The following is an 18,821-nucleotide window of genomic DNA, read 5'->3' as shown; positions in this document are numbered from 1 at the left end:
CAATAACTCAACATGACACACTGCCTTAACATTTTAGATTCTTCAACATAATTGCATTTAGGATATACTTTAATATGAATATCCTAATTTAATTTTAGTCAGACCATTCAATATTCACCCCATTCTTAAGTTTAGGACAAGAGATCTTGTGATCTGGGCTTTAAAGGGACACTATAGTCACTCAGACCACTTCAGCTCAATGAATTGGTCTGGGTGCCAGTTCCCCCAGTTATTAACCCTTCAGATGTAAACGTAGCAGTTTCAGAGAAACTGCTATGTTTACATTGCATGGTTAATCCAGCCTCTAGTGGCTGTGTTCCTGACAGCCACTAGAGGCGCTTCCCCGATGCTTAATGCGAAAATCGCATTAAGCACGCAGAACGTCCATAGGAAAGCATTAAGAAATGCTTTAAAATGGGCGTTTTTAATACGAGCGCGGCTCTGGCCGCGCATGTGCATTCGGCTCCACTCGGGAGCTGACGTCGGAGGGGGAGGAGAGGTCACCAGCACCAGATTAAGGTAAGTGGCTGAAGGGGTTTTATCCCCTTCAGCCCAGCAGGAGGGGGCCCCTGACGGTGGGGGGGTGGAGGGGGGCTAAGGATTATATAGTGCCAGGAAAACTAGTTTGTTTTCCTGGCACTATAGCGGTCCTTTAAGTCTTCGCCCTGAGATGGAGGTCTCTCTATTGTTTAAATGAGCTCATACTAGATTATACAGCTTGTCAGAATAAACAAAATCTATTTATTCATAGTTTTAGGTAAAGTGGTTAAAGTTGCAAATTGAATTAGATCATTATCTAATAAGGTATTTCACAACAACTTGCTTTCTCAACTTTTCTCAATGTCAGAAAACATTTCCACTACTTGGTTTTAAATAGCTACAAACATGTCTTTGATACCATTTTTCTTAATGGTGACCTGCAGTGTATGAAGAACAATATAAACATTTTCTGGCATAATATGTATGGCACTCCATCTCATATCACCCGGCACACAATCAAAAATTACCTTGGGTGTGCAGTGCTTCAAGGTGAAAGACTGCACATCCTTGCTCCTACCAACACGACCACTTCAAATCACTAAAGTAGTCATGGTGGTTGGAGTAATCCTTTTGTGACGGATTACCTCTGCCCGGTCCACTTCCTAGCTGCTTTCAGGGACCCTGGAACGCTTCAGCCCCAGTCGAAGAAATTGACTGGGGGCTTTCTGGAACTCTTGTACTGTAGCGGAGTAGCAAGGGTTAATGCACGATATCTCCGCTGGTAGTCAGGATTCAGCATACAGGATACAGGTAATGCAGTATAATCCCTTTCCCAATGACTAGACGACACATAGTCTAGGAGTCAACTGAGGGCTTTATTGAAAAGTCACCAAATTTATACGGTGTCCCTTGCAAGGGGTTTCCAGACTGATACAGCAGGGGTTTTAATCAGGTGCACTGTGTGGGAAACTGACCATGCAAGGTAATTTCCCAGCATCCCCTGCTGTACAAGGACAAAGATGATATCATCAGGCACAGATAAATGTGGTATTTTACATTAAAATCTATAACTTTAGTAATTTCCAACAGATTTCCACGAATGACCCCTCATTAGATTGCATGGATCTGAATGTACAATCTCACAAATTACTGCTCAGATCCCTGCAGAAATAGTCGAACGCCACACAGAAAACCGTTTTTAGTGAACCTGGTCTGGAAAGGGAGAACTCACAAAATGCTTTAATTCCCCGAAAGAGCGAGTTTTCCGGATGCTATGGAAGTCCAGCGGTGTTTGGAAATCAAGTAGCCGATTTTAGTTCCAGGCACTCGACGACCAAACACCGCTGAACTCTTAGCGAACAAAGATGGCCGCCACGTGTTTGGTACACGAACGGCGGCCACACACACACGAAACAACTTAACAGCTTGCAACTGGGTTAATGAGAGACACACGACCTCTCCGGGGTGGTCTCTCATTCGGTATTTAGTTAGTTTCCCGAACAGTGTTGCAGATTACTGTTCGGGAAACGGGTGCTGTATGCCCATAGACTAGTAATAGGGGATACAGCCATTTAAAGTCCTGAACACAGTCTCTTTCAGGAAAGTCCTTAACAGTCCGTAGTGGCTAAGTTTGCCACATGTACCATACCCTTCTGCAGCTCCCTCCTTCCAGGCAGGTATCCACACTTCTGCCTGCACTAGCGTGACTAGCTCTCAGGCCTACTTACCTTTTTTTGAAATGTCCCGTGCTACAGAGACCATGCAGCTGGCCAAGAGGTCCGAAGAATGCTATTGGGATCCCTGAACAAATCCAGCAAGACACACAGTTCCAAAAGAAACTAGCACATACAGCTTTAATTTCACTCAGGACTAGCGCATTACATTTAACTTACAGTGCTGTATTCCTGGCACTATAGTTCCCTCTGTTCCGCCGCGATTGTAAAGAAAGGGTTAAACACTCTTTATCTACTTACCTGATCCCGGTGCTGATGTCCCTCGGGGCTGTCTTGTGGCTTCACCTCCTCCAACGTGGTGACGCTATGCCGCATGCACATTAGGCCCATCCCATAGGAAAGCACTAAATCAATGTTTTACTATGGGGAAATAGCCGACGATACATGTCCTAATGCAGAGCGTGAGGGCGTCCAGCATCCGTTACCGTACCAAAAGTCCATTAACAGCCAGGAAGGAAGGAACAGGGACCTTGTGGAGGACTGGAACACAAAATACAGTAACCAATCATTTTACATTACAGTAGTAAACACACCCACACAAACAGTCTAATCCCTCCTCTCTATCCTGGAGATAATTGGGTTAAGTGGCTGGAGTAAACGCAATTATCTCCAGCTAGAGAAAAATATTTTCATTTTACATTGTAACAAAAATACATTAAAATCAATAACTTATATTTTGCCGAACGGAATCTCCACGTTCGACATAGATAGCTTGGATCTGAGCGCTCAATATAGCCGAACAGCGCTCAGATCCCACCAACAGTCCAAACGCCACGGAGCTAAAGAGCTCCTTACTTTCCCAACGACTCAGACGAATTCTTGGAGGGAAGCTTATGTCCAGGGAAGTGAACAATCGCTCCCTGAAATCATCAGGGAGCTCCAGTTTTCCACTAAGATATGTCGCCCGACAAATCACCAAGGGTATAACTCTGTGTGGCGTTCAACCTATTATGCATGGATTCGAGCGCTATATTCCCAGAGTAGGCGCTCTGATCTCCCCTTTGAAATTATGTATAATATGTGGGCGGACATTAATATTTGGTGAATGTTTTCGGGGAATTTATGTGCTAGGAACTCTGTGTCTGGGAGATAATTAGTTTATCGGTTATCAAATCCATTATCTCCCAGACACAAAGACCCATGGGCGGGCTTAAGTGTTCATGATTAGAGACCACATGCTATATAAACATGTGTGCTTTTGGATGAAAAAAAAAACAAAACAGTTCTTGTACCCTTCATCAAGTCGCAACTTATGTTTGGGTTTGCAAGAGTTATAATCACTGCTTCAATATGGGACCTGGGAGAATCTACAGTGGAGGTACCACTCTGGGTACAGGCGCACTGTTACAAAACCTACCTGGCAGCTGGCATTAGAGATTACCTGGCTGTAAACCTGAGTATGGTTGTGTAGGCCTTAAGGTATGGATTTCTACAAGTTTCAGACTTTGGAGGCTTCCTTGAACACTGGACAAACTTTGGCATCACACCATCTGAGGAATTTCTGCCCAATTATCGTGAAAGACAGCCTTTCAAAGAAGAAGATTCCTGTAAAGACATTTGAGAGCCTTATAGGTTTCCTGTCTTCCAGCAATCCAATCAGTCACCTTCAGCATTTAGTTTGCCACTGATGGATCCTTGCTATGCATCAACAAGCCTTCAACCTCTTTAAGTAAAACAGATATGGCAGAACTCAAAGTCAAGTACGTTTGGTTGATGGAACCTATCACTGGATGGTTTTAGAAGCATGCTTTGGATCTTTCAGCATTCTGCCAGATGGGGGCTTCTAAAAAGTGGATCTGATGGCCAACATCACCAGTTATTAAAGGGTTACTCCAAGAAAATTATCACTACCATGACCTGACATAGTCATGGTGACTGGAGTCTGTATGTGCAGCATTTTGCTTTGAAAAATGATATATACGGAGCTGAACCCTTTGCTCCCAGAGGTGTAACTCCACCTGCAGCAGCATCACTGGGGTGTTATTAGCCATTGAGGCGGAGCCAACCGCAGTGAGACCAATGTGGCATGGAAAAGAAGGTGAGCTTAAACATTTCTTATAGCACAGACAGAGGGGTAGGGAACCTAAACTGCCATACAGGCACTTGAGTGTCAGGAATACATGTTTGAAAGATTTGAAGATTTGATCTGAAGGCCTTTGAAGATGTTTAAAAACATTGAGGTCACATCTCCTGGTTGGTGTTGTGTCCAAGCTGGCACATTTGAACTACAAACATTATTTTCCCATCTTTCAATTGAATGGAGAGTTATTTCATCTAGTTCCCGAGGCCCTGGGCTAAAGTGATTTCTGGCTTCTGCATGCCTTCTTTCCACATTCCAGGATACAGAGGCACTGAAGTCACATTCTACAAGATCTTATCATTCTTCCTCAGGGTACCTGAGGCACTAATTACAGCAGAGAGTACTTGTTTGGTTGTAACACGGTCCCTTATTCACACCTTTAATTACCACTAGCGTCTCAATGTGTGAGCAAACTCTTCCACCTAGAATGCAAAAAAAAGTTTTTTGTTTTTTTAAGTATTTGATTCCCCTCACCCCCTTTCTTTTTTTCATACCGCAAAATGAAGATTACCTAATCACAGTGCTATCATGTAACCAAGAATAAGAATAAGCAAATATATGGCGGGCCAAAATCCAGAGAAGGATTTGACAGGTAAATAACTTATTTGTTAGTAGTTCAAATTTGTTTTGTTGCTGGTACATATTATAACTGAGTCTTGGGAGATTCATCATGGGTGCTTTCATGAAGGAACAACAAGTAAAAAATAATGGCATTTTATTTTCAAAACTGAAATAACTGTTCATCAAGCGGATAACTTCAAGAAATTCCCATACTAATTGGCCGCCATGTTTGCCCGACTTTTCAGCTTCCGATTACTTCCTGTGGGGATATTTGAAGGATCGGATGTATGTGAACAAACCGTGTACAATTAAGCATTTTAAGGAGAATATCCTTGCAGAAATCCGAGCGCTAGAGCCTTGAACATTAACTAACATTAAGAACAATGCAATAGAAAAAGCCCAACTTTGCGAAGCAATAAATAGAGATCTGACACTGGTGTCCATTCTCCTGATGCATTTGAAGTCCAAAAAATTATTGAGCAATAACCCAAGCCTCTTTCTCCAGGAGAAACAGGGCAAATTACTCCTTCTGACAAGAGGGAGGTTGTGAAGAGATGAAGAGCTTTTGCCTTCTTTGTGCCTTGAGGAAACTGGGTTGTTAGAAACAGGATGAGAGATGGTGGAGAATTCCTTAAAATATCCTTTGGTTAGAGTTTTTAAAACCCATTTGATGGAGATGAATTGAGCCCAAACCTCAGAAAAGTTCATAAGTCTTGCTCCCACTCCCAAGGACTACTCTGGCGTCCCATCAGAATTGCTTAGACTGTCTGGAGCTACCGCCTTGTACACGATTACCTCTCGAGGAAGAGAAACCTCTCTTACATGTCTGTGATCTGGAATATTCTTTACCAGGTGTATAACGTCTGTAATCCGTGTACCGAAAGGACAGTAATTTTTGAGGAAAGGATTGCCTAGAACGGCTATCTTGGGGAAGAAAGACTTCCATCCATTCACTGCCTTTTTTATACATTTGTCTAGATGTTTCCTAAAAAGCATCTCCCCTTGAAATAGAAGGGCACATAGACTATTCTTTGAAGAAGAATCTGCCACCCTATTTCTCAGCCAAAGAACACGTCTTGATGCTACTGAGAGAACCATGCTTTGTGAAGGGGAACGATCCAGAGGAATTAAAGCATCTGATGAAAAATCTATCGCCATCATGAATTTATTCAACGAGTCCAAAAGTCTAGATCAACCGACCAAATGTGATATGTAATTTCCTCAAAGTCATTCAACCATTGTTTCAGGACTCTAGAGACTGACGTCAAGGCCACAGATGGATAAAGCTAAGAACCAGAGGCAATATAAGTGTGAACGATTGATACGTTTAGGTTATAAGTATATCTCCTGGTGGGGGGTGACCCCTTATGAATAGAATTATAAGAAAGACAATCTGTTTTACAAGAGAATGGAGAGGGAGAGGGGACAAATGCCAAATAGTCCCAAATGAGTGGAAATAAACCAACGGAGGTTTTAGATCCTAATAAGTTTAAAACGTAATTTTTATTAAATCAATAAATAAGAAAATCATTTTACACCAGTAAAATATAGTAAGCGGAACCACCGCCTAAGATTATTGTTAAAAAAATAAGTTTGTACACTCCCCACTAACCGTAAATACGTGGAGGCATTTTCTTCAAGTGAAAGCAGAGCTCATGCACTGCCAGAACGCAACCAGACAAAGGAAAAAAAAGTGTGAAAAGGGCAAGAGAAAGCATTAATACAAACAGTAAAGCAAAAATAAAAGAATTATCCATCAAAGAACGTTCCCAGCAATCTATCTTCAGGAGAAATACAGCATTATTGCAGGCAGTAAGAGCTATCCTCTCTCAGCTCTCCAAGGCTGTATCCTTGTAATCAATATTCACTAAGACAATCAAAAGAAGCTATAATAGGGTATGTGTACCAATACAAAGGAATTAGCACCACAAGAGGTCTAGCATAGCCAGCAGCTACCTGTAGGATCACTGCAAAATAACTCCCTGGTTGAAAGGGGAGAATGCTCTAGTTGGCCGCCCTTTTTGGGGTGCCATGTCCTGAGGATTCCGTGGGGAGAGAGGCAGCTCTCCCCATGGGCTAGGGGCTACAAACTCAAATAAGTCACACAAAAAAATGAAGTGCGAAACATCCTGCGTCCAAGTGAATTGGACAGGAAAAAGGACTAAGGATGTAGGGGATGGAGTCTCTTTTATTGTTTATTTAGGAGGGGTTCCTGTCCAATTTAGGAGTAGAAGGAGCTATACCTGTCTGTGTTGCCATGGTTATATCCAGTCTATAATAGAGTGCTATGTCCCCTATAATTATTTTAGAGGTTGCTGGATCCCGCCGGTCTATGATAGAGTGCTACGTTCCCTATAATAATGATTTCAGAGGTCGCTGGATCTCGCCCGTCCGTGATTATTTTAGAGGTTGCTGGATCCTACCGGTCTGTGATAGAAAGCTACATTCCCTATAATAATTTTTTTAGAGGTCGTTGGATCCCGCAGGTCTGTGATAATTATTTTAGAGGTCGCTGGATCCCGCCGGTCTGTGATTATTTTCGAGGTTGCTGGATCTCACCGGTCTGTGATAGAGTGCTATATTATTCCCTATAATAATGATTTTAGAGGTCGCTGGATCCAGCCGGTTTGTGATAGAGTGCTACATTCCCTATAATAATGATTTTAGAGGTCATTGGATCCCGCCGGTCTGTGATAATTATTTTAGAGGTCGCTAGATCTTGCCGGTCTGTGATTAAGTGCTACGTTCCCTATAATAATTTAAAGGAACACTATAGGGTCAGGAACACAAACGTGTATTCCCATGGTGAAAGCATTGGATTGGCTAAAATCGGCAATGGGTGGGGCCAAACACCGTTTTGGCCAATCAGCACCTCCTCATAGAGATGCATTGAATCAATGCACCTCTTTGAGGAAAAGTTGAGCGCCTCCATGCAGAGCGTGGAGACGCTGAACTGCATTGCTGCCTACTATGCAGAACTGAGCCAGGAAGCACCTCCAGTGGCCATCTGAGGAGTCTATTGATGGAAAAGAAAGGCAAGCTTGCAAATAATGATTTATTAAAGACAGCTGAAGCATGGTACAGAGTAGCGAAGGCTATTCAGCAAGAAGGTTGGGTTGAGGAAGAACTAAATCACAAAGGGTTAGGAATATATGTATATTATAATAATTGTTTTTGTATTTTGTGTTAGCCATTACCCTGGTAGAGGGTGGGGGTTTTGTATTGAGTTTCACTGAGTCTCTTTGCTTTGCAATAATTGTAACGTAACTGTCTTTCCAGCACTGACATGGTTAAAATGTCATGCTTGCAGTCCCTCTTGTTTCCTGGCTCCCTCTCTCCTCCTACCCCTCCCTTTTTGCCTTCTGTGAGACAAGGGAGGGAGGAGGGGGGGGCGTGATTGCGACTCAGTGCGATTCAGATTTGTGTTCCGTAGAGTTATCCAGAACTTAGCAATGGAATTTTTGCTAGAAAATATTCTAATTGTGTATTTTGTTATTTCAATTGAAGTTGATAGGATCGTGTGGGAGACTAGCTCACAAGATTACATTCCACCTTTCTGAGGCTGTATTTCCTTTCGCGGTGCAAAGTATTTTCTCCAAGACTGGTGTATAAGATAGGGAGTCGGCGATGTAGCTCAGTGTTGATTACGAAGGTTAGGAAAGTGAATCTGATGCAGGAATAAAGAACATTTACTAAAAGAAAGTTCTAATAACAAGTGTGTTTTAACTTTGTATACAAAAAATTGATAACATGCTGGAAGAGGGGTTATCTTAAAGAACATTTACTATAAAAAGTTTCTAATAAACAAAGATTTCTTGACCTGTTAACATTATAAGCATAACTATTAACAAATGAATAAGCCAAGTTTAAAGACTGACTAACATAATTTTTGTTGTAAGCCCAGATATTTTATTATTGCATATGCATAGGAATTGAGACTTTGGGCATTATAGTATATTAATTCTAGATCTGTTACTAGCAGCAAGTGCTTAGCCTTATGCCTATCCCACGCATGCTTAAACTCTTCTACTGAGTTAACCTCTACCACTACAGTTGGAAGACCATTCCATGCATCCACTACCCTCTCAGTAATGTAATGCTTCCTGATATTATTTTTAAACCTTGGTCCCTCTATTTTTGAGACTATGTCCTCTTGTTATGGTAGTTTTCCTTCTTTTAAATATAGTCTCCACTTTTACTGTGTTGGTTCCCTTTATGTATTTCAAATGCTTTTATCATATTTCCCCTGTCTCGTCTTTTCACCAAGCTATACCTGTCAAGATCCTTTAACCTTTCCTGGTGAATTTTACCCTGCAATGCATGAACCAGTTTAGTAGCCCTTCTCTGAACTCTCTCTAAGGTATCCATATCCTTCTGAAGATATGGTCTCCAGTACTGTATCCAGTACTCTAAGTGAGGTCCCACCAGTGTTCTGTACAATGGCATGAGCATTTCCCTCTTCCTACTGCTAATACCTCTCCCTATGCAACCAAGCATTCTGCTAGCATTCCCTGCTGCTCTATTACATTGTACATTGTCATTAACAGCCAGAAACTGGAGAACAAGAAATGTGAATTAATGTATAGCCATTTATAAGCTTAACAAAATCTCCATTATCTTTTCCATTTATTTTGCAGAAGGCAATGTTATTTGTCTATTTTGTATGTTTTAAATATACATTATCAGTGAAGAGTAGAATAAAGTTTATCCCATTTGCGAGACATAAAATTGTGATAATGTATATTTGTGATATAAGTAGGAATTACATTTTGAGATGTTAGATATAAATTAATAAAATAAAGAACGAGAGTCAGGGATAGCGTCTGTCTCCACGGGCACAAGTCTGGTGTGGGAGATGTGGTGGGCTAGCCGCTGCGGGACACCCACGGAGTGAAACGTTCGAGGCTTGTGGAGACAAGATGAGCATGTTAGCCTTTTATTATTTTTCTCTAGGGAAAGCATAGGGCCAGTTAATAGTTGTTGTACATGGGCTATTTGCAGCCTCCATTGCATTTCTACCTAGTCTTGATTTCTGATGTACCCTCCATTGCTACATCACCTGTCTGCTCCCTTACCTGCCCACCCCTGCTTACTCCTCCCACCGATCCCTCCCCTTCATCTACAGTCCCCCACTTTCTTCCTACTACTCCTCCCTCTACTCCACCTTTTCCTCCTCCTACTCCTTCTTCCTGCTCTTACTCCTCCCTCCTCTTCCTACTCCTCCCTCTACTCCACTTTTTTCCTCCTACTCCTCCCTCTACTCCACCTTCTCCTCTCTCCTCCTACTCCTCCCTCTACTCCACCTTCTCCTCTTTCCTCCTACTTCTCCTCTACTCCTCCTTCCTCCTGCTCTTACTCCTCCCTCCTCTTCCTACTCCTCCCTCTATTTCTCCTTCTCCTCCTCCTACTCCTCCCTCTACTCCACTTTCTGCTTCTACTCCACCTTCTCCTCTATTCCTCCTTCTCCTCCTCCTACTCCTCCCTCTACTCCACCTTCTCCTCCTACTCCACCTTCTTCCCCTCTCACTCTATCCACTACTCATTCTTCCATCTCCCCACCACCATATCTATATCCTTTATATGCTTCCTCCCTTCTTATTCCTTACCAATTTCCTCCGCTCATAGACAACTCTGCCTCTACCTGACAACATTATATTTTGAAGAAAAGTTGCTCTGGCCACTCTTCCGCCACTTCCCAGGGGGGAATACCACACTAACGAAAAATTATTCAGACATGAAAGAACTGTTTTGGGCACTCTCAAGGAAAGGTACCATACTGGATTTGCTGTTGCTACAGAAGATCAGGTACGTCAAGCATCTTCACTTTCCTCACCCACATCTGCTCAAGACGCTGAATTGACAGCCTTCTCAGTGGCATACAAAATGCCTGAAGGAAGACATGCCAATACCTACACTGACTCAAGATATGCCCTGGGTGCAGCACATTATTTTGGATCAATCTGGAAGATAAGAAGCACCACTCAGCTGACTAAAAGCTGCCAACCAAGCCACAAGTGCACCAAGGGAAGTGGACAGAATGGTGTCCGCTAAAGAAACTTCTATACTCACCATGTAGATCCTACCTACAGATCTCAAGCTTCTGAAAGAATGACAAGCAGCTGCTGACCCTGAAGAAATACAAAGCTGGAAAAACAGAAAGGGGCAACCCTTGAAGACGGGCTGTACTCCAACACTCTCAAGCTCTGTTTACCCAAAAACATGTACTGGGCAGTGAGCCCATGGAACTTTATACCTATCCAAGACTCTCATGAACTCTTTGATCTCTAAATACTCTAAAGCACCTAGAATTACTCCTCTAATCATCAGTTACTGCCGATCCTGTATTATTTGTGCCAAGGACAGCTCAGGCAGAAGAGGAGGAGAATCCTTAGCACCTAGCTAACTCTCAATATCCCTTTCAAGAATCCAGGTGACAAAGAGCTGCTGGGTCAAATATGCACTAGTTATAATAGACATTTTGTCAGGATGGCCAGAAGCCTAGCCGGTCATCAATGTGACAACCAAGACCATATACCCAATAGTGCATTGTGAAAGTTGCAGAGATCACTCAGTGGATTCATTGTTCCAGATTCAAGACTCTCTCTCTCTCTGCAACATGAGAAGTAACATTTGTTGATTTTGACACACTTTTGACTCTAAAGAAAAAATGACTTGTTAAACAAAAAATAATAAAAAAAGATACCAACAAGTAGGTGTTTGATGGCCATAATAATGCCTGACCACCTGCCATCGATGGAAAGCCGAGGACCCCAAAAGGAGACCTCGTGAAGCTAAAGAGATCCAAACGCCAAGCTCCCTCAGGATTATTTGCCCATCCTGAGTTTGTGGTGATATTAATATTGACTAAATGATCCGAGTCCACCCACGCTGATGTAGCGTGGGACAAGTTTAATACTACAATGCATAAGCAAATGTGCCCTAGCCAAGGTTATTATGTCCATACACATAATACATGACAAGGTACTCTTGACACACCACATTCATGCTTCAGAACACAAAGAGGAGCACCGCTCTAAAAGGAAAAGTTTGAGTCCATTTTCCCAACCGTCACTGCTAATAATAATATTTTGATTTGCATTTATTATATCTATTGCAACCAACAACGTTTACCTGTCACCATGACTTGTTGTGCCTATATTCCAGATAACACAGGTCCATATGGTAATGTAAGCTTGTCTATTTATGATGTCCCTCTGAAGAACTAAGAAGACTTTAAGAACCGTTACTTCATAGGGTTTTGTGCCTTTGGGCTAACCTGTCTTCTGAAACTAACCAATAAAGTTTATCTTTTAGAATATTAACATTTCATAGGGGGGACTGATGTAGAATTATTAAAAATCTTTATTGAACTTGTACTGAATTATTGTACTAACTCCATTTTAACCTCACACTGTAACAAACCCTCCATTTTGTCCTCATTACCTGACAGATTCTCCATCTTAAACTACATTACATGACAGAATTTCCCAGCAACATTTAATACAATGAACAGAGACTGTATTTTCTATAAAGACATAGCTGACTCCGGAATTATTGAATCTCCTGTAACATGCAACAAAGTATAACCAAGGCCAGAGCCAAGGCCATGAGAACACTGTACTAATGAAATGTTCTATTCATAAAAGAACCTTGCACCTGATCATGAGACTGACATCACTGACTGTGTAAAATGACGCTCAAGCCCCCCTTTCCACCGAGTAAACCTACCACCTCCCGGTGGGAGGACACCTAGCTAGTCACTCAAATCCCTGAGCCAATTAATAATATTGATGGGTGGACACTGATATAGTCACATAACATTTAATCCAATTAATGATGTTTATTTGTTATTATCTGATATTCAATGATGATGTCATTTTGCCTTTAAAAAGGTCTGCATAACTGTTTTCCAACCAGATGGCATTAAATTTTCTGAAGTGCTTTTAACCTGAACTCCATGTGTCAGTGTGAACTTACTTCTGCGTATACGCAATTTAATCATCTCAGATTTGGACAGGAACAGATAGACATTTAAACATATTTGTTTATTTCTAAATTAATCTACATCATAGGGTCTAAGAGTGGGCAAGATCCTGGGAAAATCTTGTAAACCCACCCCTCCGCCAGGATAATGCAGGGACTGCTTTAGTCCCTAAAGACCAGGCAATTTCCCTTTTGCAGAGATCAAACCCTCTCTTTCCAGTAATATTACACAGTGGGACTTCATATGGTTGCCAGGCAGCCCCAGTAAGACCTATGGGTTCATCAGAGGAGGAGGGTAGTCCACCAGACTTAAGGAAACCCCTTGTTGCTCCCATAGACACCCCAGTGGGGCCATTAGCTCCACAATTTACTACCCCCATGATACCCAAAGTTGAGAGTGTATACCATGAGAAGAGACAGCCGAGCACAGGTATCCAATACTGGGAAGAATATAAACCCTGGACACCCATTGAACAACTGGTAATAATAAAGCAGATGCTCACTTCCTTAAACTCAAACTGTCCAAAACAGAACTTCTGGTCTTTCCTCCCTCAAGTGTTACCACTCCCATGTCTGTCCGTGTCCAAGTCAACGGCGCTACCATCACCTCTACCTCGCAAGCTCGCTGTCTAGGTGTTCTTTTTGACTCCAACCTCTCCTTCACCCCTCATGTCCAATCAATCGCCAAATCCTGTCGCTTCCATCAAAAAAACATAGCGTGCATCCGCCCCTATTTAACGCCAGGTGCGTCTCTCTCGCCTTGACTACTGCAATCCCCTTCTCAGTGGTCTTCCGTGTTCCCAGATGGCACCGCTGCAATCTACAATGAATGTGGCGGTGAGGCTCATTTTCCTGTCCGCTCGCACCTCCCATGCCTGCCCGCTCTGTCAGTCCCTGAATTGGCCTCCAGTTAGATATAGGGCTCAATTTAAAATTCTGGTGCTTGCTTACAAGTCCCTACATAATGCTGCTCCAACCTACCTATCCTCCTCTTTTGTGGAACGCCCTTTCTCCCCATCTCCACACATTAAAAAAAAAAAATCACTGAAAACTCACTTCTTCAAGAAAGCATATCAATTAAACTGTTAGCAGGTTTTATTCCCCACCCCCCATGACTCCTCTCCTGCAACTGTCAAAAAGGACCTACCAAGCCCTCAGTGAATACTTTTCCAACACCTAATTCGTACCCCTACTTATACCATTTGTGTCACTATACCCCACTCCTTCTAGATTATAATGTAAGCTCATTGAGCAGGGCCCTCCACCCTCTCTGTTCCTGTACATCCAGTTGTCTGGTTACAATTACATTTCTGTTAGTCCACCCATTGTACAGAGCTACGGAATCTGATGGCGCTATATAAATAAAAAAAATAATAATGATTTATGTCATATTAATAGTAATGATTTATATTATATTATTAATAATGATTTATGTTATATTATTTTAGTAATAGTGATTTATATATTAATAATGATTTGTTATATTGTATTAATAATGATTTGTTATAGTATATTAGTAACAATTTATGTTACCGTATATTACATTAATAATGATTTGTTATATTATATTAGTAATGATTTATGTTATATTATATTAATAATGATTTGTTATATTATATTAATAATGATGTTATATTATATTAATAATGATTTATGTTATATTATATTAGTAATGATTTATGTTATATTATATTAGTAATGATTGATGTTATATTATATTAATAATGATGTTATATTATATTAATAATGATGTTATATTATACTAATAATGATGTTATATTATATTAGTAATGATTTATGTTATATTAATAATGATTTGTTATATTATATTAATAATGATTTGGTATATTATATTAATAATGATTTGGTATATTATATTAATAATGATGATTTATGTTATATTAATAATGATTTATGTTATATTAATAATGATTTATGTTATATTAATAATGATTTATGTTATATTATATTAATAATGATTTATGTTATATTATATTATTAATTATTTATTTATATTAATAATTTGTTATATTATATTAATAATGATTTATATTATATTAATAATGATTTGTTATATTATATTAATAATGATTTATATTATATTATATTATTAATGATTTATATTATATTAATAATGATTTGTTATATTATATTAATAATGATTTATGTTATATTATATTATTAATGATTTATATTATATTATATTATTAATGATTTATATCATATTAATAATGATTTATGTTATATTATATTAATAATGATTTGTTATATTATATTATTAATGATTTATGTTATATTAATAATGATTTATGTTATATTAAATTAATAATGATTTGTTATGTTATATTAATAATGATTTATGTTATATTATATTATTAATGATTTATGTTATATTATATTATTAATGATTTATGTTATATTATATTAATAATTATGTTATATTATATTAATAATTATGTTATATTATATTAATAATGATTTGTTATATTATATTAATAATGATTTATGTTATATTATATTATTAAAGATTTATATTATATTAATAATGATTTGTTACATTATATTATTAATGATTTATGTTATATTATATTATTAATGATTTATATTAATAATGATTTGTTATATTATATTAATGATTTATATTATATTAATAATGATTTATGTTATATTATATTAATAATGATTTGTTATATTATATTAATAATGATTTGTTATATTATATTAATAATGATTTGTTATATTATATTAATAATGATTTGTTATATTATATTAATAATGATTTGTTATATTATATTAATAATGATTTATATTATATTATTAATGATTTATATTATATTAATAATGATTTGTTATATTATATTAATAATGATTTATGTTATATTATATTATTAAAGGACCACTCTAGTGCCAGGAAAGCATACTCGTTTTCCTGGCACTAGAGTGCCCTGAGGGTGCCACCACCCTCAGGGACCCCCTCCCGCCCGGCTCTTGAAAGGGGAAAGGGGTAAAAACTTACCTTTTTCCAGCGCTGGGCGGGGAGCTCTCCTCCTCCTCCTCTCCGCCTCCGTTCCTCCCCGTCGGCTGAATGCGCACGCGCGGCAAGAGCTGCGCGCGCATTCAGCCGGTCACATAGGAAAGCATTCATAATGCTTTCCTATGGACGCTTGCGTGCTCTCACTGTGATTTTCACAGTGAGAATCACGCAAGCGCCTCTAGCGGCTGTCAGTGAGACAGCCACTAGAGGAAATAGGGGAAGGCTTAACTAATTGATAAACATAGCAGTTTCTCTGAAACTGCTATGTTTATAAAACAATTAGTTAACCCTAGCTGGACCTGGCACCCAGACCACTTCATTAAGCTGAAGTGGTCTGGGTGCCTAGAGTGGTCCTTTAAAGATTTATTATATTAGATTAATAATGATTTGTTATATTATATTATTAATTATTTATGTTATATTAATAATGATTTATGTTATATTATATTATTAATGATTTATATTATATTAATAATGATTTATGTTATATTATATTAATAATGATGTTATATTGTATTAATAATGATTTATGTTATATTAATAATGATTTATGTTATATTATATTATTAATGATTTATGTTATATTATATTAATAATGATGTTATATTACATTAATAATGATTTGTTATATTATATTAATAATGATTTATGTTATGTTATATTATATTAATAATGATGTTATATTAGTAATGATTTATGTTATATTATATTAATAATGATTTGTTATATTATATTAATAATTATGTTATGTTATATTAAGAATGATTTATGTTATATTAAGAATGATTTATATTATATTATTAATGATTTGTTATATTATATTAATAATGATTTATGTTATATTATTAATGATTTATGTTATATTATATTAATAATGATTTATGTTATATTAATAATGATTTATGTTATATTAATAATGATTTATGTTGTATTAAGAATGATTTATATTATATTATTAATGATTTGTTACATTATATTAACAATGATGTTATATTATATTAATTATTTGTTATATTATATTAATAATGATTTATGTTACATTAATAATGATTTATATTATATTATTAATGATTTATATTATATTAATAATGATTTATGTTATATTATATTATTAATGATTAGACAGGTAGGTGAGTGCTCACAGTTGTTATAATAACTATATTAGTAGCCGGTGGAGCAGGTACTTACCAATAGCCGGTATGTAGCTCTCTGTCCTACGGGCCGCCGGACTCAACACGGACACACTGTGCGACCTGCGTGCACACTAACTGCGCATGCGTGCATCACAGAGACCCTAACTGCGCATGCGTACACAGCAGAGACACTAACTGCGCATGCGTGCACCACAGAGACCCTAACTGCGCATGCGTACATCACAGAGACACTAACTGCGCATGCGTGCATCAGAGACACTAACTGCGCATGCGTGTAACACAGAGACACTGTGCATGCGTGCATCAGAGACACTAACTGCGCATGCGTGCATCAGAGACACTAACTGCGCATGCGTGCATCACAGAGACACTAACTGCGCATGCGTGCATCATAGAAACACTAACTACGCATGCGTGCATAACAAATACACTAACTGCGCATGCGTGCATCACAGAGACACCAACTGCGCCTATACTATCTGCGCATGCGTGGACAGTATGACACTATCTGTGCGTGCGCTGATAACTTTTCCAGCAAGACACCGGATGTTACCTGGGAGATACCAATAAACCCGGACGGGGGGGGGGCGGGTTTTACACACCGCCTGGTGCTCACTCCTGCCCGACAGGACATTGAGAGGGCTGTGACGTCACTGGAACCAGCTGACTTCCGATGTCACGTGAGAGAAGCAGGAGGCGGGACATTTAAATCAGTAGAAGCTGCTGTGATTTACAACGTGTTCTGTCTGTCAATCACACACACTGTCTGTCAGTCACACTGTCTGTCAATCACACTCTCTGTCTGTCTGTCAATCACACTCACTGTCTGCCTGTCAATCACACTGTCTGCCTGTCAATCACACTCTCTGTCTGCCTGTCACTCACACTGTCTTGTCTGTCTGTCTGTCAGTCAATCGCTCTCACTCTCTGTCTGTCAATCACACTCACTGTCTGTCTATCACACTTACTATCTGTCAATCACACTCTCTGCCTGTCTGTCTGTCAATCACACTGTCTGTCAATCACACTCACTGCCTGTCTGTCAATCACTCTCACTGTCTGTCAATCACACTCACTGTCTGTCTGTCAATCACACTGTCTGTCAATCACACTGTCTGTCAATCCCACTCTCTGTCAATCACACTATCTGTAAATCACACTCTCTGTCTGCCTGTCAATCACACTCTCTGTCTGCCTGTCAATCACACTGTCTTGTCTGTCTGTCTGTCAATCGCACTCACTCTCTGTCTGTCAATCACACTCACTGCCTGTCTGTCAATCACTCTCACTGCCTGTCTGTCAATCACACTCTCTGTCAATCACACTGTCTGTCAATCACACTGTCTGCCTGTCAATTACACTCTCTGTCAATCACACTGTCTGTCTGTCAATCACACTCACTGCCTGTCTGTCTGTCAATCACACTGTCTGTCAATCACACTCACTGCCTGTCTGTCAATCACACTCACTGCCTGTCTGTCAATCACACTCACTGCCTGTCTGTCAATCACACTCACTGTCTGTCTGTCAATCACACTCACTGTCTGTCTGTCAATCACACTCACTGTCTGTCTATCACACTGTCTGTCAATCACACTGTCAATCACACTCTCTGTCAATCACACTCTCTGTCAATCACACTCTCTGTCTGTCAATCACACTCTCTGTCTGTCAATCACACTCTCTGTCTGCCTGTCAATCACACTCTCTGTCAATCACACTGTCTGTCTGTCTGTCAATCACACTCACTGTCTGTCTGTCAATCACACTGTCTGTCAATCACACTGTCTGTCAAT

General features: G+C 39.3%; 1 protein-coding gene across 1 annotated transcript in view; it reads right to left on the bottom strand.

The window, feature by feature from the left end:
• The window catches only part of TXN2 (thioredoxin 2), a 33,795-nt gene extending 16,632 nt beyond the window's left edge, over positions 1-17,163 (bottom strand). The window contains exon 1 of the mRNA XM_063427036.1: positions 17,060-17,163. The gene's annotated coding sequence lies outside the window, so the exon portion shown is untranslated. The remainder of the gene's footprint in view (positions 1-17,059) is intronic.
• Positions 17,164-18,821: the final 1,658 nt, after the last annotated feature.

The sequence above is a fragment of the Pelobates fuscus genome, chromosome 7, assembly GCF_036172605.1.
Source record: "Pelobates fuscus isolate aPelFus1 chromosome 7, aPelFus1.pri, whole genome shotgun sequence".
Taxonomy (NCBI): Eukaryota; Metazoa; Chordata; class Amphibia; order Anura; family Pelobatidae; genus Pelobates; species Pelobates fuscus.
This window is presented reverse-complemented; position numbering and strand designations above follow the sequence as displayed.